General features: G+C 39.3%; 1 protein-coding gene across 3 annotated transcripts in view; it reads right to left on the reverse strand.

The window, feature by feature from the left end:
• LOC130913207 (atos homolog protein B) overlaps window positions 1-25,078 on the reverse strand; it is a 69,158-nt gene that overhangs the window by 20,892 nt on the left and 23,188 nt on the right. For 2 of the 3 annotated variants that reach the window (XM_057831627.1, XM_057831625.1), the window contains exon 2: window positions 17,572-17,721. The gene's annotated coding sequence lies outside the window, so the exon portion shown is untranslated. Of the gene's footprint in view, window positions 1-17,571; window positions 17,722-17,898; window positions 18,063-25,078 lie in introns of those variants that run through there. The other variant, XM_057831626.1, reaches the window with a different exon arrangement.

Genomic DNA, 25,078 nt, shown 5'->3' on the forward strand with positions numbered 1-25,078 from the left:
CACAGCAGTCGAAAAAGCACAACTGCTAAAAACCCACGTGAATAGTTGATCAGATCGTATTTTGTCACCAAATCCAATACAGTCCAACACTCCAAATTAATGCTGCAATGATTTATCGATGAACTCGAGTAATTTGATTGGAAAACAGCTTCGATTCAAGTTTTGCTGCTTTAAGGACTGGTTTAATTAGAGTGGCGTTATACTGGTTTGTTGTTAAAGTGTTTGCATTTAGTTTTATTCATTTGGGTGGATACACTGCCCTCTAGTGGGAACAGTGAATATGACATAAGTCATCTAACATGGCTGGATCCAGTTGCCTCCTGTTAAGACCAACATACGTTTTTGTTTGAGCAAATATGATTGTTTATGCATTCGTAATTTAGTATGGAGGTTTTGTTGCAGTTTTTTTGTGAGAGTGTGTGTTTGAACTATTTATTACGAGCTTTGTTAAAAAAAGAAAAAAAGTTGGCATTTTATAGCATTTAAGCTAGCGCATTTTGCTATGCAAGTTAGTCGATTGTTCTTTTCAATTCTTCTGTTGTAGTTTGATCCTCATTTATGATTTTTAAAAATACCGTTTGAGGCTACGCGCAAGTATTTTAATTTATTTTTATATGGGTTTATTGCTCTTGCCAAATGAAAGTGGAACTCTGCATAGTTTGAAAAAAAACACTCTGGAATTGGATTTTGTGTTTGCATGTAATCCTCTTTTAAAAGTGCAATCTTAGCAAGCCTTTGTTTCACATCTCCTGAAATTTATTCTGCAACACATTAAATGTTCCTAATCCGTTTACTCGATTATTCGAATTAACTAATCGATAGATTAATCGATTACTTAAATAATAAATTGCTGCAGCCTTACCTACAAACATAGCCATATTGGTCGCCGATACAGATAATGCATGAGTATCAGATCGGGACAACCCTAACTGAAAGGCATAAAAACATGACACAACAACGACTAAAAATAAAGGAGCACATCATAAGAAAAGTGATATATGCATTGCTTAACAGGACCGAATTGGGATGCAGTCTGGTGAGGCCTGCCTGACCCACTTGGAACAGAACTTGGGAATGTACTGGGGGGGATGTCACAGTGAAATGTTGCTGTGGCAACAAGTAGCCCAAGGATAACAGTTCCTTTGTACTTCTCCACAAAGAGGAAGGAGAAAAGCAGAGGGAGTATCAGAGGTGTGTTGGGGGGATGTCGAGGGGCAATGGAGGGGGCTAAAGATGCTGCGCCAAGAAAATATTTACAGACAAACCTAATGAGTAGTTTTCATTTGCAAATTCTTACACAAGTGTACTCAAAGTTGTAGTTAACCCTCCATATAGCGACCCTACAAATAAGATCTGATTAGTTTCCTTAGTATGTGTACGTTACTGTTTGTAATTGCCACACAATGTATGTAAAATGAAGAATATTATAGTCATGTATGAAGAGCATTTTGAATAGAAAATGCTAGAAAGGTTCCCGCTACGTGTTCGTTTCATGGTAACCGCTCATAGTTACTTCCTGTTTTCGTCTCGAGTCACATGCGATGAGTGTTTTACGACAGAAAAAGGCATGTGCCAGCCTCCTAGCGCGGGTGCACATTCGAGCAGAGTGCAGCCACCTGTTGAGATGTGCGAAGGAATGTTGATATGTGAACGTCCATAAATGAACATGAGTATTTTCCTTCATTCTAGAGGGTTCCAGCGATAGGTTGGACCCCCTACATGCACTGCCGTTTCGTAGCTTTGCCGTTGCAACGGTGGTAGTCATCACTCCAAGTTGGCAAGTATTGTTTACTCCAAGTTGTCAAGTATTGTTTACATCATATTCGTGTTGCATTTATGCCGTGAGGTGACGTGTTCGTTTAGCATCTCTGGGATGTGTGCAAAGTCTGTGTGACTGTAAAGTGCTTAGTTGCTGCCTTGTTTTGTGGACAAATTGGCCGTGTGTGTGTACGGCGTACTTCCGGGTTGTTACCGCGCGTCCATGCCCGCCCCCACCTTTGTGTTTATTGCACTGTGCAATTCATTTGTGTGTTGTTGATTATTGTGCATTCAATTTGAATTGTTTTACATTTGCAACGATATGCTGTTAACCCTGAACCAAAATTCAGAATTTGACATTAGGCTTAATCTTCAAGTTAGCGGGGTTTAATTAGTCTGGTTCAATTATTTGGGGTGGCTAAGCTAGCGCGAGTCAATGGTGGTTCAAATCAACTCCATCGATTAATTAAACCTCCGTTAACTCAAAGATTAATTCTTATGTGAAAAATTCTGATCTACCTTTAAATTCAATTATCGAAAAGTCAGTTACATGCATACATTTTTCTGTTGTCATTTTTATGTTCAGGCGGCAAAGGGAGAAAAATTGGTAAAAAGTAACTGATAAATTACTTGTACTTAGTTACTTTGACAATAAAGTAATCAGTAAAGTAACTATATTATTTCTTTGAGGCGTAATCAGTAATTAAATTACTTTTTCAAGTAATCTGTGACAACACTGTTCATCTCGCGATCAAACCCACTCCGTTCAAGATTCTAGTCTAAAGGAGAGTGCTGGTTTATATCGATGTACAGTATGATCCAGTCGGCGTCTATGATTATACCAAAATTTCGGGACAAAGTCGTCGGTGACGTCAGTATTCATATTTCTGTTATTCCAGGAAGCTAGCAGAAGCAGAGACATCTAATTCATTTAAACTGGGAGGACTTTCTGGGAATTAGAGGTGGGAACCTATAGGTACCTCACAATACGATACGCTTTGCGATACAAGGGTCACAATAACGGTGATCTCTCAATATGGCGATATAACAATTATAGATACATGGGTCAGGAAATAATTCTACAATTCACTACACATGTAATGCTTCTGCTGTGAATTGAATTGAGTTCATCATGAGTACAGTCCAATTCTTTGAACTGGGAGGAAGCCATCCCTCCCACTTCAAGCAGATTGGACATTTTTGGTGGTAAATGGCATCCAATGTGTTTAATTTGGGAGCAGTTGAGGTCATTTGCTGTTGATTTTTAGTCATTTCCTGTTGATTTTGGAGCATTTCCTGTTTATTTTGGTTACAGAACAGGAAGTGACCTGGGAATCTCCCCCAAATGAACAGGCAGAGAGTCAAACTCAACAGGAAGTGACCTGTAAATGCCCTAAAATGAAGAGAAAGTGACCTGTAAATGCCCCGATAATCGGAAAAACTGGCTGATAATGCACTGGTTTCCAATCGAATCGACAATTGTTCATTGGCCTCTCTCAGTCTAATTGGATTGGGTATCTTGCGCTGTCAATGCCAGCCATTGAGTTAACGGAGACACTATTCTAGTGGAACAAAAAAACAATACTGTATATCGCTTCTTGGCTGGAGCAGATCGATAAGCTTTTGGGATACAAAGGATCACGATATATCACCATCTCGATATTTTGGCACCCCCCTACTGTAATAGATAATGTTTTGGTGCCCTTGCCAGAATGTTCATTCATTCGGCCTCTCCCGTCAAAACAGATGGGACGTCTAGCGCTAGCAATGGCAGCCAATGATTTAAACAAGATTCTTTCCGCTGAGGTGCACATGAAAAAAGGTGTTGTCTTTCTTTCTAAAGACTATTCCCCCTCACCTTCCACTAAAATGTCAATTCTACAGAGGTGACCAACCATCCTGCTTATGCGCCATAAATTTACATATTAAAAGCACACAGTGACAAATTCAACTTGACTGCTCGGTCGCACGATTGTCGAAAGATGAAATATAGAAAATGAGGACTTAAGGGTCCAGTGTCTTGCTGAAGGACACTGCTGTCAAAAAGTGTATTTCTATATATCCCCCCAGGGGGATTAATTGTCTGGCAACCATTAGCGATATAGTAGCAGGTACCACACAGAAAATGAATCGTCTAGAGACAACGTGGGGGGAGAAACGTTTTGTCACCTGTAATTACACTGCTGACATATGGCGGTATAAAGCAGGCAGCATTTCCTTTGGGAAATTCCGGTAGAACATGCGCAAATCACAACCAATGTCGGATGCTTCATTTGAACTGAATCTAGCTAACACTAAAACTCAGTTGGGGTTAATATTGATTTAAAGACTAGGGGTGTGACAATATATCAAAAAGGTGATGTGATCGCGATACTTGTAGCGTTATCAATATGCTCGCGCCAAGAATCGATATATCGTTTTAAAAAGGTGTCACAATTTATTGGGGAACCAACAAATTGCTAGCAAAATGCTCCATTAGAATAGTGTCTACATTAGTGCACTGGCTGCAATTGACGGCGCTAGACACCCAATTCATTTTGACTGGATTGGACGTCGAGCACCATCGATGGCACTGAAACCGGAGCATTCACAGCCAGTCGATATTTACAGGTCACTTCCTCTTCATTTTGGGGCATTTTACATGTTACTTCATGTTGATTTTGAGTCACTTTCTATTCATTTGGGGACAATCTTGAGTCACTTCCTTTTCAGTAACTCAAAATCAACAGGAAGTTATCTGTAAACCCCCCAAAATCAACAGGAAGTGATCTGTAAATGGCCCAAAATCAACAGGAAGTGCCCGTAAATGCCCAAAAAAGAAAAAGGAAAAGAATGAAAATTAATAGGAAATGACGTAAAATGCCCCAGAATGAACTCGTTGCCTGGCATTGGCTGACGGCCATAGAAGTCCAATCGCGATTAAAGCGAACGTTCATTCGCTGCCATCCTCCCAGTTCAAATGGATTAGACATCTACTAGTGATAAACTCATGCCAATTAACAGCAGAAGAAAGAAAACCGCTTGTTCTTCTATTTATCAGTTGTTTTGTAGAATATCCTAGAATGATTTCCTGACCAATGTATTGATAATTGTTCTAACGCCATATCGTTAGCTCATCGTTATTGTGAGCTTTGTATGGTAAATCGTATCGTATCGTCTAACAATATACTTAAATAGTGATGTATCGCGATACCCTGTATCCCATAAAGTTATCGACATGCTCTTGCCAAGATTCGATACATCGTTTTAAAAAGGTTTCACTATATGAAAAAAAAAATTAAAGGAACCAACAGTTTGCTACCAAAATCTTCCACTAGAATAGTGTCTGTGTTAGCTCATTGGCTTCCATTAACACTACGAGATGTCTAATCCATTTTGACTGGAAGGGTCAAAGATGGATTGGGGGTCTAGCGCCGTCAATGGCACTGAAAAAGAGCACTAACAGCCAGTCTTCCCTGTTTGAGGGACATTTATAGGTTACTTCATGTTTATTTTAAGGCATTTACAGGTCACTTCCTGTTGATTTTCAGTCACTTCCTATTCATTTAAGAACATTCCCAGGACACTTCCTGTCCAGTAACCCATAATCACCAAGAAGTGATCCCTAAATACCCTAAAATCAACAGGAAATGACCCAGAGATTACCTAAAAATCAACAGGAAGTGACCAAAAATTAATGAATGTAGATTGTAGAATGCTTTCCTGACCCATGTATGGATAATTGTTGTATCATGAGCATTGTATCGCAAATCGTATCGTATCGTGAGGTACCCAGATGTTCCCACCCCTTCATGATGTTTGGGCACCAAGAACCGAATAATGATTTAATGCAGATGAATTTAACAAATGAAAAATGAAACATATCTCCTATCCCTTGTGAAGGCAGGTGGGGTCCCCCGAGGCGAAGGCCCCAAAGGGGTCGGACAGGGGGGGATGGGTAAGAAGGCCAAGAGTTAACCGAGAGTCGGCCATGAGTATTTATAGTCGTTGTCAGAGCTCATTGGAGCACCCAAAAGCCCGCTGCCAGGTCCCACTTGATTTCTGACCCTATTTTGAACTGGAGATAGATAAAACTTGGCAGAGGCTAGCAAACACATTGGGAGGTTCTCCTGAAGCTAGTTTAAACTAAAGAATAGAACATGACTTTAAACATAAAAATGGAACAATCTTTTTTTTTCATTAAAAAATCATGAGAATCACTCATTGTTGTCTACTTTAAATATTAAACAAGTATATTATCTACTTTTACTAAGGCAATAAATCAGTTTTATGACTTACTGTGATTTTCGGACTATGAGACGCACCCACCAATTTTTTACAAATCAGCATTTACATCTAAGCCGTACTGGACTATAAGCCGCAGGGATAATTATACCTAAAAGACTACTGCTATCCTGATACTATAATTTTCAACCCAGTACTGTTTTCGATTCTGCATAAATTCATTCATTCATTTTTATCCATCCTCTGAGCCGCTGATCCTCACGAGGGTCATGGGGGTGCTGGAGCCTAACTCCGGACGGGAGGCGGGATACGCATATATTATTCATATCACACAATAGGGGTGTGGCAAAATATCGAAATGGTTATATTGTGATACTTTGTATTCAAAAAGGTTATCGGTATGCTTCTGCCAAGAATCGATATACAGGTAGCCCCCGGGTTACAATGTACCGACTTATGTGATTTCGACTTTACGACGCCGGAGTCCGATCCGCAATTTTGTCTCTAGTTGTTTTTAAATTCTAGTCACGCAGCAGTATCTCATTCCCCCATTTTGTCGTCAGTCGCGTGACATTATGTGTTTGAGCTCCATTTTCTTTCCACCATTTAGTACTTCAGGGAATTTAAAGGGTTAATTACGATTTACACGGAAATTAAGGTTACATCGCCAGCATCGGACCAAACTCGTTCGTAAACTGGGGACTATCTGTATTGTTTTAAAAAGGTGTCAATGATTTAAAAAAAAAAGATTTTAAATAAAAAGGAACCAACAAGTTGCTACCAAAATCTTACACTATAATAGTGTCTCTGTTAACTCAATCGCTGCCATTAATGGTGCTAGACGCCCCATCCATTCAGACTGGTAGGGGCGTTCATTCGAAACCAGAGCATTCGCAGCCAGTATTTCCGATTTTCGGGGCTTTTACCGGTCACTTTTTGTTCATTTTAGGGTATTTACAAGTCACTTCCTGTTGAATTTGAGTCACTGCCCATTCATTCCTGGAGAACTTCTTATTAGGCCTGCGCAATATATCGTTAGAACATCACCGTCGCGATGTGCACGTGCGCAATAGTTTTTTTTTTTCAACTTTTGTTTTGCTTCATAAAAGCAGCAAGTGTTCAGAGAGATGGCCTCCTGGATCCCTTTTATATACAGCAATCTTCATCATTCAAGATGAACCCCCTTAAGCCTGAGTTATACTCCCGCGTTGCGGTGACGGCGTAGCGACTACGGCGTCATTCGACATTCGATAGTTCTGCGGTGAGGGAACGCGTTGCTCTGTAATTCACCGCCAAGCCACTAGAGGGATGTGGCGTTATGTTTGTACGGTTTTGGGGCATGCTTGTTTACTTCCGCTAGTCGGAGAAAAAATAAACAATGCAAGATGGAACTCTTGAAAGTAAATATTCTGCTCATCAACACTGAATAAATATTGAACATACAAATGTTGATGGGCAGGCGACGCAGAAGACAGTTTGGCCGACTTTTGATGCCGCACAGAGTTTTAGACTCGGGTGGAGAGAGCTAGCTGTGGCGGCTAGCTTCAAACTGGCGTCGAGCACTGCGTTCAAGGTCTGCAAAGCCCTCCAGCCTGATTTGTTTGCCATGTCCTACAACCAGCCAGTGGGAAGCCATAGCAGATTTCTGGCATCTAGGGAACTTCCCAAACTGCGTAGGGAGGCTTGATTTTAAGGTTATCATAAAAAGCACCGAGGCACTCTCAATCAGTGATGATGTATTGTGTGTGTGAACTGTCTGTTATTGAAAATTAAAGATCGAAACAACTCTTTTGACACCAAATCTGTGCTTTATTCTTCATATACTTGAAACATATGTACACAGTAAATGTTGAAGTGCACCAACCAAAAATACGACATAAAGTGATAAAAAGTTGGCAGTTTTTGACCGACTGGGTCACCGCTTCGTGTGGCCACTCGATTCCGAACACCCACGTCTCGGTGGTTCTTCCATTTTTTTTTTTCCGATCGCCGACCTTGCCATTTGGCAATCACAATAATAAGGTCTTGACGAGACTTGCTCTTCGATGATACTCCCGTCGGCTTGGTGCATTTTTGCGTGTAGAAAATAATGTTTGATTCTATTCTACAATGGCGGTGTTTTCGCGGTAAACCAGAAACAACAGTCTGAGCGGACCAATCACAGTCCGTTTTCGTCACTTCATACACGTCTAGGTGACGCGAAGGTTAGAAAATTCGAGAGGCGCGCGTAAGCCTACGGCGTAGGGTCGGAACTCGATTCTTCCTTTACGGCGTAGGTCTGACGCGGAAGTATAACTCGGCCTTTAGTCTATGAAGGACAAAGTGGGTCAAAATGAAATATAAATATATGACACCTAATGTGCCATAATGTGTTTACTGGTTCTGCATCAGTCGTTTATCTACAATCGACCATGTCTTGGCTTGACATGTTGGATAACCAATCAGGTGTTTGTCCCGGCCTCCGACTTTGATGGGTGAGTTTGACAGATAAAATACAGTAAATCCATGAAGTGCTGTCACACATGTCCATGAAATAATTCACTATATAGTGAAATAATTAATTATTGACACATTTAATGACAGTTTGATTTACTGAATTCCCATTTTAATTAATTAATGACACATTCAAGTATTTATTTAAAAATACATTTATATATTTAATTCTGTCCCATTTGGTCCTCCATACTAGCCTGGATTAAATGGTATATAAATACAATGTGGTCATGGTGAGTCAACCAAAGTCTTCCCAAACAGAGCTATTCAAGTGATCTGGTGAAAATTCTTCTAGTTTTAATACCACAATATATCACAAACAACCAAAAAGTCGCACAATCAGTTTTTTCCAATATTATTCAGTCCTACTTCCTTTTAATTACCCAAAATCAACAAGATTTGAGCCAGAAATGCCCCCAATATCAACAGGAAGTGACTGGAAATCAACAGCAAATGACCTGAATGGAGGGATGGCGGGGAAAGAACAATGTTCATCCACTGCCACCCTCCCAGTTCATATGAAATGTATGTCTACAAGTGATGAACTCAATTCAATTCACAGCAGAAAGATGAAAATAGCCTGTTTTTCTGTTTATTACTTGTATAGTAAAATACAGTAGAATTATTTCCTGACCCATGTATCGCTATATTGTGAGATAATCAGTACCGTGGTGAGCCTTGTATCGCAAATCGTATCATGATGTACCCAGAGATTACCACCCCTAAGCCTCAGAGTCCACATTGCTCTTCTCACTCTAACTTCAACACAGCACGTTTCAGAAGATTGGCTAACAGAGGGCAAGATGCCAGGCTAAGCCAATCAGAGAGAGTCTGACGAGAAGGGCGGGTCTTACTAGTATGGCAGTGCTAAACAGTTAGGTTGCCCCTGTGGATTTGAAAATGAAAACTCAAATCAAAACCTCCTACTGGTCTGCCCAACAACTGAGGTGGCAGTTATGTTGGTATACTGTAATTGTAAAATTACAAGTTTTGGGTTGCAACTATTCTCACGGTTCTTCTCGAAAAGTTTGGCATATTGTTCGCACTTCTAAAAGGATAATTTTCTTCATTTTATGTGTGTGGAAAAGCAGATTTCTATATTCAAAAACAGGATTTGTTATTTTACTCCCATTCTAGTAGTCTTGTTCACTTTCTTTTTTTCAAGACTCATAATTCACTTAACCCCTCCCATTGTACTTCCTCTTCCTCTGTGGAAGCCAAAAAACAAAATAAGCCAAGACCCATGTGAAAAGATCTATTAACAATGAAAACAACATGTTCCATAGCTGTTTATTGGTCTGTGCTTTTAAAAAGCTTTGTAGGGCACTAAAATAACTCATTAGCGGCCATTGACGGCGCTAGACGTCTAATCTAATCGACTGACCTATCGATTGGTTATTTCGAATAATCAAGTAATCGGATTAAAAACATTTAATGCCTTGCAGAATACATTTTAGGAGATATAAAACAAGGAAAAAAGTGTTTATGCTTGCAATATTTTTTTTTTATTTGCCAAGAATGCATAGATATACATATAAATGCATAAAATACCTTATTGTTTCTTCAGATTATGCAGGATTGCTCTTTCAATTCACAAGAGCAATAAATGCATTTAAAGATAAAATACCTGAGCTTAACCTCAAATGGTCTAAAAAATTTTAATGAGGATATAAGTACAACAAATGGATATTTGGCTAACGTGCATAGCAAAGGTCAGTGAGTTTAAATGCTATAAAATGTTAACTTTTTTTTTTTTAATAATGTTCTTAACCAGGGATCCCCAAACTACGGCCCGTGGCCGCCTCCACATTTGGTCCAGCCCCCTGAACAAATTTTTTTTTTTTTTTTTTAAATAGTGTTATTTATTATCCTGGCTTTTTTTCTGTGAAGAACCCAGAGAGGGTTATTTGGTTAGTATCTATTTAATTAATAGTGGATTTATTATTTATGATTATATTATATTATATCATATTATATCATATTATATTATATTATTTACTTTTGTTCCGTGAAGAATCCAGAAAGGGTTATTTGATTGTGGCTTTATGAAAAACAATGAATCTTTACATTTTGGCACTCCTGCAATCGTCACACCTTTTCTGTTACAAACTGACCCCGGCCCCTCATTAGAGAAGGGAAAAGTTATGTGGCCCTCACAGGAAAAAGTTTGGGGACCCCTGTTCTTAACGAATCATTCAAATACATTTTCCACCCAAAAACTGCTAAATATACTTCTGAACTAAATTACGAATGCATAAACAATCATATTAGCTCAAATAGAAACTTCAAACCTTATGTTGGTCTTAACAGGAAGCAGCTGGATTCAGCCAAATTAGAGGAGTTATATTCACTGTTGCCACTAGAGGGCAGTGTATCTACCCAGATCAATAAAACTAAATGCAACACTTTCACACAAATCATTAAAACCCCGCTCTAATAAAACGAATCCTCAATGCAACAAAATGTGATTCGAAGTTTTTTTCTAATCGAATTACTCAATTTAAACGATTGATCTTTGCAGCACTAGAATGGACATCTATATTTTTCAATGGCACAAAAGGTGTTTATAAAAAAAAAAAAAAAAAAAAAAATTTACAATTAGTTGGTTTATTATTTATGTAGCTGGGGATACGGTGGATGAGTACTCTGCCTCCCACTTTTGAAATAGGGGGTTCAATCCTGGCTCCGGCCTCCCGTGTGGGGTTTGCATGATTTCCTCGTGCCTGCGTGGGTTTTAATCGTCCGTAGGTATTAGTGTGTGTAATCATAATATGATACAATTTACTATACAAGGCTCTTTCACGATTATCTCGTGATACAACAATTTTTGATGCATGGGCCAGGGTATAATTTTAAAATATATTGAGTTTTGGTCACTTCCTGTTGATTTTGGGGCATTTACGGATCATTTCATGTTGATTTTAGGGCATTTATGGATCACTTCCTGTTAATTTTGGGTAATGAACAGGAAGTGACCTTTAAATGCCCTAAAATGAACAGTAAGTGACCTATAAATGCCCCCAAAACCGGGAAAACTGCCTGCCAATTCTCCGTTTCAGTGCCTTTGACGGCGTTGGACGTCCAATCCATTCAGTGCCGTCAATGGCAGCCAATGACCTCACATAAAAAGTATTTTAGTAGAAGATTTTGGTAGTGACCTGTTGGTTCCCTTTTTTTTTTTTTTTTTCCCAAAAAAAAAACAGGGACACATTTTCAAAATGATCCATTGATTCTTGGCAGGAGCATATCGATAACCTTTTGGGATACAACGTATCGTGATACGTCACCATTTTGATATATTGTCATACTGTATTTAGAATTAAGTGAGGGTTGTGCAAACAACTCTACACCAGCATGGGGGAAAACGTGCAAGAAAGGCTTCCAAATAGAGAGGCTATGCTAAGCCTCGCTAAGATGTATGGAGGAGTGGAGTGGGGCAAGGTTCACAGTCAGTACCGATCTTTAGGAAAATAAAATGTTACCTTTGACCTGTGTAAATGTATCATGACAGCTACATGTCACATGCAACAAACACAGAAGTGAAAAATCAGAACAGAAGCTTAAACTGAATTACACAGTCGAGCACAGGTTTTAAATTCACAGCCCGGGGGCCAGTTTTGGCCCACCACGTCATTTTGTGTGATGCGCAAAAGTCATCATGTGCATCGACTGGGTTTTATTTTTTATTAAAAGAAACTTAGATACCATATCTTTGGGACTACAAGTCGCACCTGAGTATAAGTCGCACCAGCCATAAACTGCCCAACGAGAGAAAAAAAAAAACATATACAAGTCGCACCTGAGTATAAGTCGCATTTTTGAGGGAAATTTACTTGATAAAATCCATAGAACACATAGAACAGACATGTTATCTTGAAAGGCAATTTAATATAAAAATACAATAGAGAACATGCTGAATAAGTGTACAGTGTACAGTGCATGAACAACGAAATGCGAATATACTGTCCTCACCAGGACGCTACGGCTCGGTCCTGGCTATTCAGCGGGCTAAACTCCCAAATGACGATGCTGGACGTCCGTATAATTTGCTGAATCAATTTTGTCCTCGATACCAAACAGGTTTGCTTCGACGTAAATAAATGATAATTAGGTGCTTTTATAGCAATGACATGACACAAACGGTTAGCATGCGTTCGCTAGCATTAGGACATCGTTCAAACAACCACACATCTGGCTCTAAGTGTCCGATCGCGGGTGGAAAACACAACAACAACAGAAAAGATGATACACATAGGCGTTGCCTCTGCAGAGATATTTTACAAACAAACAATGAACGTAGGTTCGCAGCCGTGTTTCTCTCTCGCTAACTCGCCCACTCGCTTAGAGCTATGTAGCTGTCGGTCGTCTTCTGGTGAGTGAGCGCTCTTCTTCACGTAAACAAGTGCGCCCCCACGTGGGCGGGAAAGCGCCACAAACTAAAAGCATGCATTTTAATAAAAAAGTAAATAATACAATTGAACACACATTGCCAAAGGCAGAACTCGAACGTGGCCATAGCTATTAAGTTATTCAGATAAAGAACATGCTAACAAGTTTATCAAACCATCAGTGTCACGCCAAAACACCAAAATAACATGTGAAATTATATCATAATGTGTTGATAATTTCACACATAAGTCGCTCCTGAGTATAAGTCGCACCCCCAGCCAAACTATGGAAAAAACTGCGACTTATAGTCCGAAAAATACGGTATAACATTTATCGTATTTTTCGGACTATAAGTCGCATCTGAGTATAAGTCGCACCAGCCATAAAACGCCCAATGAAGAGGAAAAAAACATATAAGTCACACTGGAGTATAACTCGCATTTTGAGGGAAAATTTACTTGATAAATTCCAACACATAGAACAGATCTGTCATCTTGAAAGGCAATTTAAAATAAAAATACAATAGAGAACAACGAAACACGAACGTGGCCGGTATGTTAAAGTGACATAGCTATTAAGAGTTATTCAGATAACTATAGCATAAAGAACATGCTAACAAGTTTACCAAACCATCAGTGTCACCCCAAACCACCAAAATAACGTGAAATGATATAACAATGTGTTAATAATTTCACACATAAGTTGCTCCAGAGTATAAATTGCAACCCCAGCCAAATTATGAGAAAAACTGTGACTTATAGTCCAAAAACTACAGTACTAGTCCTCAGTTAAGGTTGGGGACTACAGAAATCGGAGACATTTTTTTTTCTTTAAGAAGTGTAAACATAAACTCTAAGGTAAACTTTTTTTTAACAACTTAGCATTTAAAGTCCCCTTAGCAATAATATTTTCGCAATGATCACTCCAAACATAATGTGGAAATGCAAATGAAATTCACAGAACACACATTTTTCATACAATTAGTGAAAATAAAGTACACAGAGAAAACAAATGATCACCACTTTGAACATGCTTTTTACACACACTTCTCTCAAGCCTATTATCTCCAACACTCTTATGTTGTCTTCCGTTATAATCATGGCAAGTGACAGTAACCCGACCAATGAAATGAGTGGGATTTCATATGGTCATTGTTCCGTAAGCTCATTGGTCAAAAAGCAGGTGAGGCGGAGGAATGCCTTTCCCTGCATAATCTTATAACGCGCCATACCAGTTAGGGGTGTTTGAAAAAAAATAATTTAATAAAAAAAAATTTAAAAAAACGATTCTAACATATACCGGAATATTACATCACGCAATTCTCGTATCAATTCAAAATCCGTCTGTATCCTTAAATGTGTGTTTTTGGTGGAAATAATTCAACGGTTGCACTTTCAGTAGTTGGCAGCGCGCAGTAGTGACGGGAAAAGTCGTTCACCTGAGGAAACGAATCAATTCTGGTTCGTTCAGTAAAAAGATTCGTTCAAACAAATCGTTCAACGAATCGTTCGCCCTCCTCATCCCCCCCACCCACAACCGCCCAAATGAATCGTTCGGTCAGTGAACGGGAAGTGACGTTACCAAACGAATCACCAAAAGGCTTGGTCCCTCCCCCTCTTGTACAGTACACAGGCTTTTCATTGGCCGCTCTCTTCGTAGATTCAGAAGTGAGTGACAGACTGTGTTTTTCTTTCTTTTTCTTTCACTGCCTCGTCTTTGCAGCCCAGCCGCTGCAGCAATGAGAATTTCCGCGTCTATCATATTTCAATGGGATCAAAGCCATGGCTTGTGCTTGCTTCACTTTGATATAGGAAACGGTTAAACATTTCCCCTTTTTTTAAGCACAAACTTTTTCAATCATGCTAAATTACGTGTACGCTCCCTTCCGTATTCGTAGTTTAAATGCGTGTTTACGTGAGCTGGCTGCTCGTGAAAGCCATTTGATATACCACCAAATCATTTCAGCTGAAGAACAAACAAATGTGGAATTTAAATAAACTGTCTTCGGCTATTTTTTCCGGTTGAGTGAGATTTATTGCACACAAATAAGAAAATATAAAAAATATTAGTAAATAATCAATTTATTATGTATATTAATAAATATTAAATCAGCGTTATAAATAAAATGTATTATTATTATTATTATTTGGCTTCTCTGACACGAAAATAAATCAATAAAACAACACTCGAAAAAATATTACCTAAAAATCGTGTTGAAATGTCATTTTTGCACTGGTATTAATATATAAATAATCCCATCAACTCCACGCAGTCATCCCCTCCCGATCTCAGATCACCAAATGCAGACGAAAAGAGAATCATTTGCTCTTTACAATGTAACCATTCCACTCTCATTGGTATGTTAAGAAAATGGAGACATACATCCTACGTCCCCGCGTTTAATTTTTGGACGCTTTAGTCGCACAGGATGGACTGATGGACTCAACGTTAATTAATTTGCGCCCCAACCCGACAAGCTGTGACACGGAAAAAAAAAACTCGGAAAAATATGTCATGAATCTACCGTTTCATAGCAAATCAGTATTATGGTGATCATACTAAATAGTCATTTTCCATGGGCACAGATTAGATAAATTTCGTTGCCATGAAGTCCAGCTAGTCTCTTGACAGCTTTCTCGCCCGCCCCCGCGACGTATCCATAGCTCAGCCTTATCGCCTTGTAGCTACTGGCGAAAGTTTTAACGTACTGTAAAGTGGATACAATGTCGTCATATGTAGTCTCGAGTCTGTCGAGAAAAGCACAGTAAACTTTGCTCACTGTGTTTATGTGGTGATTTTTGTGCATTTGAGGAGCATATGATAGGCTCAACATGAAAGAATATGTGATAAAGCCCTTTCCTTTCAGTCGTTAGCTCGTTCACTGCCACAGCGCTGCTGCGTGACTGCCGGTGTAGGCTGACTATAAATTAGCGTAGCAGTCTAGCAGAACGAATCATCTAAGCATTCTCGGTAGGACGGAGAGTCAGTGAACGGGAAGTGACATAACTCAGTCTTGCCCCCTGCCTGCATGCTGGCTGCTTATTGGCCACACGTGGAAGTGAGTGACAGACGCCCTGATTCTGTTTCCGCTCCCTCCCCTGCCCGTGATGAGGCTGGCGTCTGATTGGTCGTGTGCTATGTCAGTAGACGCTGCCGCTTGCTCAACGCCCTCCCACGCAGATAACAAGGGACCCAACTTCATAGAACGAATCAGTGCAGAAGATGATTAGTTCGGTCTCGTTCACCCAAACAATTCGTTCAAAAAGAACGAATCGTTCACGACCGATACAACACTAGCGCGCAGCAGCATTGCCTTGCAGGCTGCTGAAGTAACAGCAACATTAGACTATTCCGAGTAGAGATTTGTGTACATCACCCTCTAGCGGTTGCTCGGATGAGAACTTTCATAAATTTAAAATTGGGGCTTATCTAGTCTTTGACTGCAAAAACGAGGCATGGCGTATTTAGAATCCTGCATTAAGGCAGGTTTAGATTAAAGCAGGTTTGCACTAAAAAAAAAAAAGAGAAAATGTGATAATGAAATCCATACGTTCTTCAAACATAAATTTACTTGAGTGCTGGATGAGACTTCAGGAATAAATTGCTATAACTGTACTATGACCATTTTGATTTGTTTTTTTCTAAAGTGATATACAAATATCGCAATAATCGTCTTCAAGTGTAGTATCGGGATAAATCGGAATCGAATTGAATCTTGACCTGTAAATCGGGATACAAATCGTTTAGCCAGATATGAGGCAATACGCACTCCTAATACCAGTATTCGTTCGTTCCACAAATAAGACTAAGTATTTTCAAGTATCCTGATAATACGGGACAAAGTGCGTCCCTTGAAAGCTCAAGGGACAAAGCATACTTGTTTTTCTGAATACGGCACGATTCAGTTTTTTCAAGGGACTGTTGGTAACCTTAATACAGCTGTATGCTAGGCTAAAGGCTAGCCAAATTCAAAAGGAAAGGTCTCATAACTACATCATGAACACAAATGTATGTGTAGGACAACAGGTGTTACTGACATTTATTAGTGTCCTCAATATTTCCTAGCATTTTCCATCCTGCAACATTTCCATGTTACATTTTTGATGACCTCCATGTAACATTTCACCAAGCAGAGGTGCGATTGCATCAGTATGCAAGTCAGCAGCCGGCCTCCTGAAATTCCTCTTGATTGTCTCATCAACTTTGAGCGAGACCCCACCCGAGTTAAGCTGGGCCTTTAAACTTGTCAAACACACGTGCATACTTTCGAAACAAAACAAGCAGAGACCGAGCTCCTCTCGCTTCGCCATCAACCTGGTGATTAGATTTCAGGAGTCGTGTACAGTTTGGAAATCTGATGTCACCTCGTACACAAGAGGATGGAATGACAGCTGACTGTGTGCGTGCTTTTGTGTGTTTATGTATGAAATCCAGACAGAAAGCAAGGCAGAATATGACCTACAGATAAAGAGTGATTGAAACTTGTGAACGTCTGAGTGGCACAGTGACTCACACAAAAGCCATAGCCATTTAAAGTAAGCTGGCTGAGTGAGGGCATAGTTGCTGAGAAGGCTTTTTGACCCTCCCTGTTTGTCTTTCTGTCATGTGGCCATTTTGGGAAGAGTCAACTGAGCCGGCCTTGAAAACATTACAGCAATTAAGAGCCAGTTTAGCAATGTTGACAGCATGACAACTTGTGACACTCACCCTCGACTCCAAACCAAGCTTGCGTCCGCTTCCTCTGTTGAGTCAGATGAAGGCGTCTAGGTCGCGTACCGGGTCGGGCCGCCTTGTCCTTCTTTGCTACTTCCTCCAGAAGAGTTGAGAGTTGCTTGTTTGGAGTCTCGGTTTTCCTCCCTGAGTCACACACACACAAGCAGAACTCAGAAAGCCATCAACAACTCTCAGCCCCCTCCCGCCCGTTCTTGTCTGTCTTTTTCTCTAGCTCCCCCCTTCTCTCTTTCTCTCATTCGCGCCTCTCCACACATCTCAAGCACAAAAGCCCCCTCACACGCTCGGTCCTCGGGTCCTCACCCCCTCATCTCGTCCTTGCATAGTGCCTTCAGCACCTCCTTTAAAAGCGTCTCTCAGGATCACACCCTCCCTCGCACTCTTTTACTGTTTTCTTCCTTCCTCTCAGCTGTTAGTACAGCAGGCCTGCTTTGCTCACTCAGCAGAGAGTACATATACAGAGTAGGGAAGCAGAGGGGGGGTGCGATGCTATCAGCTGATTGGGCAGAAAAAAGGGGGGCCAACCGTAGTCGTCGGCATCCTGATAGGCCCGTGTAGGGACTGAAAAAGGTGGGAGGCGGCGTGGGTGCGCAAAGCTCCGCCCACCTGCTACTGCTTGGCTTTAACTGAAGTAGAAAAGGAGCATTCTTAAAGTGAGCATGTGTTCAGAACTGCAAATGACATATTAAAGCACACTGGAGTCTGGCTGAGGTGGCGTACTCTAGGCAAGGGCAGAGATCCGTTTTCAAAATTGGGGGAGGACAATAAACAGTAAAATTGTAGAGAATAATTTTTGAGGGTGACAATAATAAATTAGAGTTATACAGCATTTTTTACTGCAATTTGTGATACTAGTATCTTAGAACTGGCTAAGTAAGGATTTAGAAGCAAATGATTTAAACCAAATGAACACGTAAACATGCAATGAATAAAGTAATTATCACTTGTGCTGGAACGGTTAATCGATTAGCTCGAGTAATTCGATTAGAAAAAAGCTTCGAATCAAATTTGCTGCTTCGATGATTCGTTAGAGTGGCGTTGTAATGCCGTAGTTAGTTTTTAAAGCATTTAGTTTTATTGATTTGGGCGGATACACTGCCCTCTAGTGGCAAAAGTAAATATGACATTAGTTATTTAACATGGCTGAAACCAGCTGCTCCCTGTTAAGGCCAATGCAAGTTTTTGTTTAAACTAATGTTTTTTATGCATTTCTAATTTAATTTATAGGTATACTTTAACAGTCTTTTTGTGGAAATATGTGTTTGAACGATTTGTTAAGTGCATTGTAAAAAAAAAAAAAAAAAAAAGTTATTTTTATAACATTTAAGCTAGCGGACTTTTGTATGCAAGTTAGCCAATTTTTCTTTTGTTGTACTTAGATCCTAATTTTTTATACCGTTTAAGGCTAAGCTCAGGTATTTTACTTTATTTTTAAATGAAAATGCAATTCTGCATAGTTTGAAGAAACACTCGGGAATATCATTTTGTATTCGCATTAAATGCTGTTTTGAAAATGCAATGTGAGCAAGCCTTCTCCTAAAATTTATTATGCAATGCATTAAATGTTTCTAATCCGATTACTAGATTATTCGAAGTAAATAGTTAAGAGATTAATTGATTACTAAAATAATCAATAGCTGCAGCTCAAATTACCACACCAGTCGGTTTCTCAATTTTTCATAATAAGATACATTTTCTCAAAAATAGTATCATACTATGCTATTCTTTCTCACTCTCTTTAAACCTTTCTTGCAGTGTTATTATAATAAGAAATGACTTATTTAATCATTTTATTAAAACTCATCATAACTGTATTAAAGAAAAAAAACCATCAATACCTAATATGGTAAATCCTGCAAATAAATCTAAAATGTCATTAAAATCTGAACTATTTCCGATGTCGATATCCAGACATTTAACCTTGTAGAGTGACAGAAATAAATACTAACAGACAGCTCCTCTCTTCTTTCTTTCTGTCTGTAACTGTCACCTTATGCTTAGCTATTATTAGCTTAGTTTAGTAATGGAGAGTAGACCTTTGAATAATGCAGGAGAAATGATGCAGGTAGTCTGAACCTCGAAATTTTAGTTCATGGGATGTTTTAAAACTTGCGTGACTGTGTTTGTGACTGGATGTCTCACCCGATCATGCAGCGGTGTGCTATAGGCACTTATGCAGAGGGCAGACACTACGGATGTCACTCTCATCGTGAAGAGTGGACTACACCATTTTCAGAGAAGGGAGGGGCGAGAGGATGATTCTAATCTTTAAATAACACATTATTGTGCGACTACAACGACAACTGCATAGATTTTACTTTGAATTAAGTCCATAGCTCAAAAAAATATTTATTGTGTCCCAAATTATTTGGGGGGGACAACTTAGTTGAGGAGGAGGACATTTCCCACCCGTCCCCCTCAGGATATCCGCTCTTAAACCAAGGGGTGTGACAATATATCGAGAAGGTGATATGTCACGATACTTTGTAGCCCAAACTGTTATCGATACACTCCCACCAAGAACTGACATATTAAAAAGGTGTCAGTGTTTTAAAAAAAATCTTCAATTAGAATAGTGTCTTAGGTTCATACTACAGGTCTTAATGCACAAATCTGATTTTTTTGCCATTCCTGTTTTTTTGGCGTGCCCGCTCAGACTTCCTTTGTCCATTGAGACCGTTCAAGTATCACGCATGCACGCTAATTCCAAGCCCAAGATGCGCTCAGCCAAGAGACCCGCATGCGCAGAAGCATCAAAACAAATTACACATGCTAGCTGTATGTCATTCCAGAGTGATCATATTTTTATTTCCAAAAAGAGGACACAAATAACAGACATTAATAATCCCCGTTTAGTCTTACCGGTATATTCAAAGTTTATATGGACTGATAGAACGCATACACGCACACACGAGCCATGACGTGTGTGCGTGAAATGACGTGGCTGCGTCAGTTTACCCCGACTCTGTCATCTGTGCAATAATGAAATATTGCTCATTCGGCGCACAGAATGAAAATAAAAAATTGTAAGGCTTATTCTTTTCTTCATTTTATTTTTTTATGACTGTGGTCAAGCCCGCTTCGTGCTTAAAAGCAGAGTTCAAGCAAGGTGCTAATGCAGACATGGCTGCCGTCCTCCGTGCCTCTTGCTCTTTCCTGACGTAATTGCTGCATGAATTCTGATTTGGGAGTCTTGACAGTTCAGACCGCCAGTCACGTTCTGAAAAAATGTGGCCCAGATCGGATTTGAACCACATACGAAAGTGACTCAGATCGGATTTGAAATGGTCCACTTCGATGCGACTTGTCCCGTTCAGACCGTCAAGTTAATGCCTGACTCGAGTCGCAAAAACACGAAAAAATCGGATTCGTGCATTGAGACCTGTAGTATGAACCTAGCCTAAGTTAGCTCACAGGCTGCCATTGAAGGCGTTAGGCATTCAATTCATTTTGACTTGATTGGACGTTTAGCGCCATGAATGGCACTGAAACCAGAGCATTCACAGACAGTCGACATTTACAGGTCACTTCCTGTTCATTTTAAGGCATTTACAGGTTATTTCCTGTGGACTTTAGGTCATTCGCTGTCACCCTCCCATTTTAAATTAATTGAATGTCTACTAGTGATAAATTCATTCCGGTTCACAGCAGAAGAATGAAAAGAACTTGTTTATTAGTTGTATTGTAAGATATTGTAGAACGACATTGTGATCCCTGTATCGATAATCGCCGTGTCGTGAATTTCATATCACAAATCGTATCGCATCATGAGATACCCAGAGATTCCCAACCCTAAAATGTATATTTCTAGTCCCCGAACAGTGCTGCATTCAAGTATTTGTGATGTAAACACTACAAAGTCAGGCTGTTGCAGTTATGCGCCTTTTATTGTTCACAAATTTAAAAAAAAAAAAAAAAAGTTTAATGCCTGAGGTGTAGGTCACACAAAAACACTAGAACATACACTGTGTCATATCTATTTTTAGGGTATGACAAGAATGTTGTCATGAGCAATTAGCTAAAACTACAGTTTTTAACTGGAATGTACAGCGCCGCAACTGCTTAAATAACTTAATGTAAAAATCTGAGGAAATATTTTATATTGTCATGATAACAGTGCCAAGGATTAACGTCACTGCCACTGACGGCACTAGATGTCCAAACTATCCATATGAAGTGAGCAATAAATGAACAAATATTAATTCTTGCCACCCTCCCTGATCAAATGGACTGGACGTTTACTAGTGATAAACTCATTTAAAGAGTTTGTTTTTACGAGCAACATAATTAGACGTCTATCATGGAATAAAAATATAAAATTTGCTAACTAACCCAAAATCATTCCGTTTTATGTCAATGAATTCTTTAATCTCTTAATAAATGGTGATCATTTTGCAAAATTCTCAGTCAAAACTTCAAAAACTTAAGACTCAAATATCAATGCATTCTCCCCTCCCTTTCCCTTCACTGCTATCTTGCGCACATACGTGTTGTGTGCACCACATACCATGCACAGCGCCTCCGGCCTACACCGTGAGAGGCTTATCTGCGGCGAGAAGTAAAGATAGAGAATGTGGAAAAGTTTATCAGCTGAGCACCAGCGAGTTAGGAACGTGTGCATTGTGCCATCTGTGTGCTAATAAGGGGCATAGTGTTGACGAAGCAAGAACTATTTTCAACAGCGGTGGGTGGAGATTAAGAAACATGGCTGAAGCTGTCAAAAAGACACAGTGCTTCGTTCATCCCTCTTTGTTACAGGAACAAATAAAACTCAGTGGTTTTGTTTTATCATTATCTGCCAAACTTGGGGATTGTTATCAGTATGGGTGGTAACTCTGGGTAGCTCTCGATACGATTTGCGATTCAAGGCTCATGATAACACTGATCTCACGATATGGCGATAAAACAATTATTGATACATAAGTCAGGGAATCATTTGACAAATAATGAACAAAAACAAGACATTTACATCCATCTGCTATGAATTGGAATGAGTTTATCACTAGTAGATGTCTAATCTATTTGAAGAAGGAGGGATGGCAGCGATTGATTCATCAGCGGTGGCCTGTTGATTTTTGCTCCTTTCCTTCAAGGGCACTTACAGGTCACGTCCTGTTAATTTGGGGTTTTTGAAAAGGATTTGACTCAAGAATGTCCCCAAATGAATAGGAAGTGGCTTAAAATCAACAGATTGAACGTCACTGGCTGTCAGTGGCAGCCAATGCCAGGCAATGAGTTTATTTTGGGGCATTTCACACTATTTGATTACAGTCACTACCAGCTGATTCTGGGGCATTTACAAGTCACTTCTTGTTGATTTTGGGTTACTGGAGAGGAAGTGACCTGGGAATGCCCCCAAATGAATAGAAAGTGACGCAAAATCAACAAGAAGTGACCTGTAAATGCACTAAAATGAAAAAGAAGTGACCTATAAATGCCACAAAACCAGGAATACTGGCTGTGAATGCTGTTTTAGTGCCATTGACGGCACTGGATGTCCAATTTATCTTTGAACCTCCCAGTCAAAATGGATTGGACATCTAGCGCCGTCAACGGCAGCCAATGAGGTAACACAAGACACTATTCTCATGGAGGCTACTTTTTTTCTTTTTTTTTTTTCCCAAACAGTACACCTTTTTAAAACAATATATCGATTCTTGGCAGGAGCATATTGATAACCTTTTGGATAACAAAGTATTGTGATATATAACTTTTTCAATATATTGTCACAACCTTAACAGCAGTGTTTATAAAATATTTAACAGGAACTTTCTGTACTTCAACCTTCCAACCTTGCAATACATCACCATTTCGATATATTGTCACACCCTTCATAATCAGACGTGCGCTGGTCCTGACATGTGAGACCAAGCTATTGATAGCAACATGCCAGAACATCAACGTATGTCTCGGCCAGCGACACAAACACTTAGTGAGGTTTAAGTCTTTAAATTAAACATATGCTACTTCATAAGGCACTTATAAATACGCTGCATGGCCAAGAAATCACTAAATTGGCATGTGTCCCATGCAAAGATGTTAAGATTGTTAATGTATGTATGTATATATGTGTACTAGGGCTGTCAAATTTATCGCATTAACGGGCGGTAATTAATTTTTTTTTAATTAATCACGTTAAAATATTTGTCGCAATTAACGCATGCACAGAATGATCCGCTCACGCATTGCCTCAAACAGATTACAATGACACCATTTATGTACATTGAGAGTGAAGAGAATGCCACCGGCCGCTTGGGGGCGGCGCTGTTCCATACTATGCTATTCCTTCTAATAGTGGGAGAATTAGTAGTTGTGAGACATGTATGCTGTTGCATTGTGCTATTTGTGCTCCACACATATTTCTGTAAATTTACTTTCTTTTAGTGGCAATTATGTGTCTCTTTTTGTATTTTGGGTAAGATATGTACGGAGATATATATGCTATAAAGGCGAGTGGACACAGGCATTCATTGGACCGCGCCGTTTAATGGCATAAGCTTCGGCAACTCCTTCACAACAAACATAAGTATCATTTAATGAAAGCACAACAAAACCAATATTCCTGTCTCTCAAAAAAAAAATAATTTTCACAAAAAAAAAAGCACTTCAGTCTGTAGTAATGAGGCCCTATTCTCACACAGTTAAACTACAATGCAAAGTGAACTGGCATTCCCAATCAAAATAGCTATGCAAAATACATATTAAACTTACTCAGACTTTGGTCACTCTATTCTTATTATTGCTATTTTTCTTATTAGTATTATATTAACTCTACTTTTGATTGAAAATTTTACAAATTTTATTCAAAGGCAAGGCAAATTTATTCATATAGCACAATTCAACACAAGGCAATTCAAAGTGCTTTAACATCACATGAAGATCATAAAAATCACATTTAAATCAATACAACGTAAAAACCAAGACAAAAGATCGCATTTCATCACAAATAAATTAAAAATAAATGAATAAAAATAAAACAAAAATATAACAAAAACTACTACTACTAATAATAATTGAAATCAGCATTGGAGATAAGCACAAGAGGAATAGAAAGCAGGTAGATTGAAATATATAGCCAGTTATGGATATGCAGTGCTAAACAAAAGCGTTTTTAGCCCTGATTTAAAAGAGCTAACAGTTTGAGCATACTTCAGACGTTCAGGTAACTTGTTCCAGAGGTGAGGAGCATAACAACTAAATGCTGCTTCACCCTGCTTGGTTCTTGTTCTTGGAATATGCAGAAGACCCGTTCCAGACGACCTTAGGGGTCTAGATGTCTCATAGAAATCTAACAAGTCAAGCATGTATTTTGGTCCAAGGCCATTAAGTGTTTTGTAGACGAGCAGCAGTATTTTATAGTCTATCCTTTGACTCACTGGAAGCCAGTGTAGCGATTTCAAAACCGGTGTAATGTAGTCCAGCTTCCTTGTATTTGTGAGGACTCTGGCTGCAGCATTCTGTACTAGCTGCAACTTCCTGACTG

This window comes from Corythoichthys intestinalis, chromosome 3 (genome assembly GCF_030265065.1).
Source record: "Corythoichthys intestinalis isolate RoL2023-P3 chromosome 3, ASM3026506v1, whole genome shotgun sequence".
Classification (NCBI taxonomy): Eukaryota; Metazoa; Chordata; class Actinopteri; order Syngnathiformes; family Syngnathidae; genus Corythoichthys; species Corythoichthys intestinalis.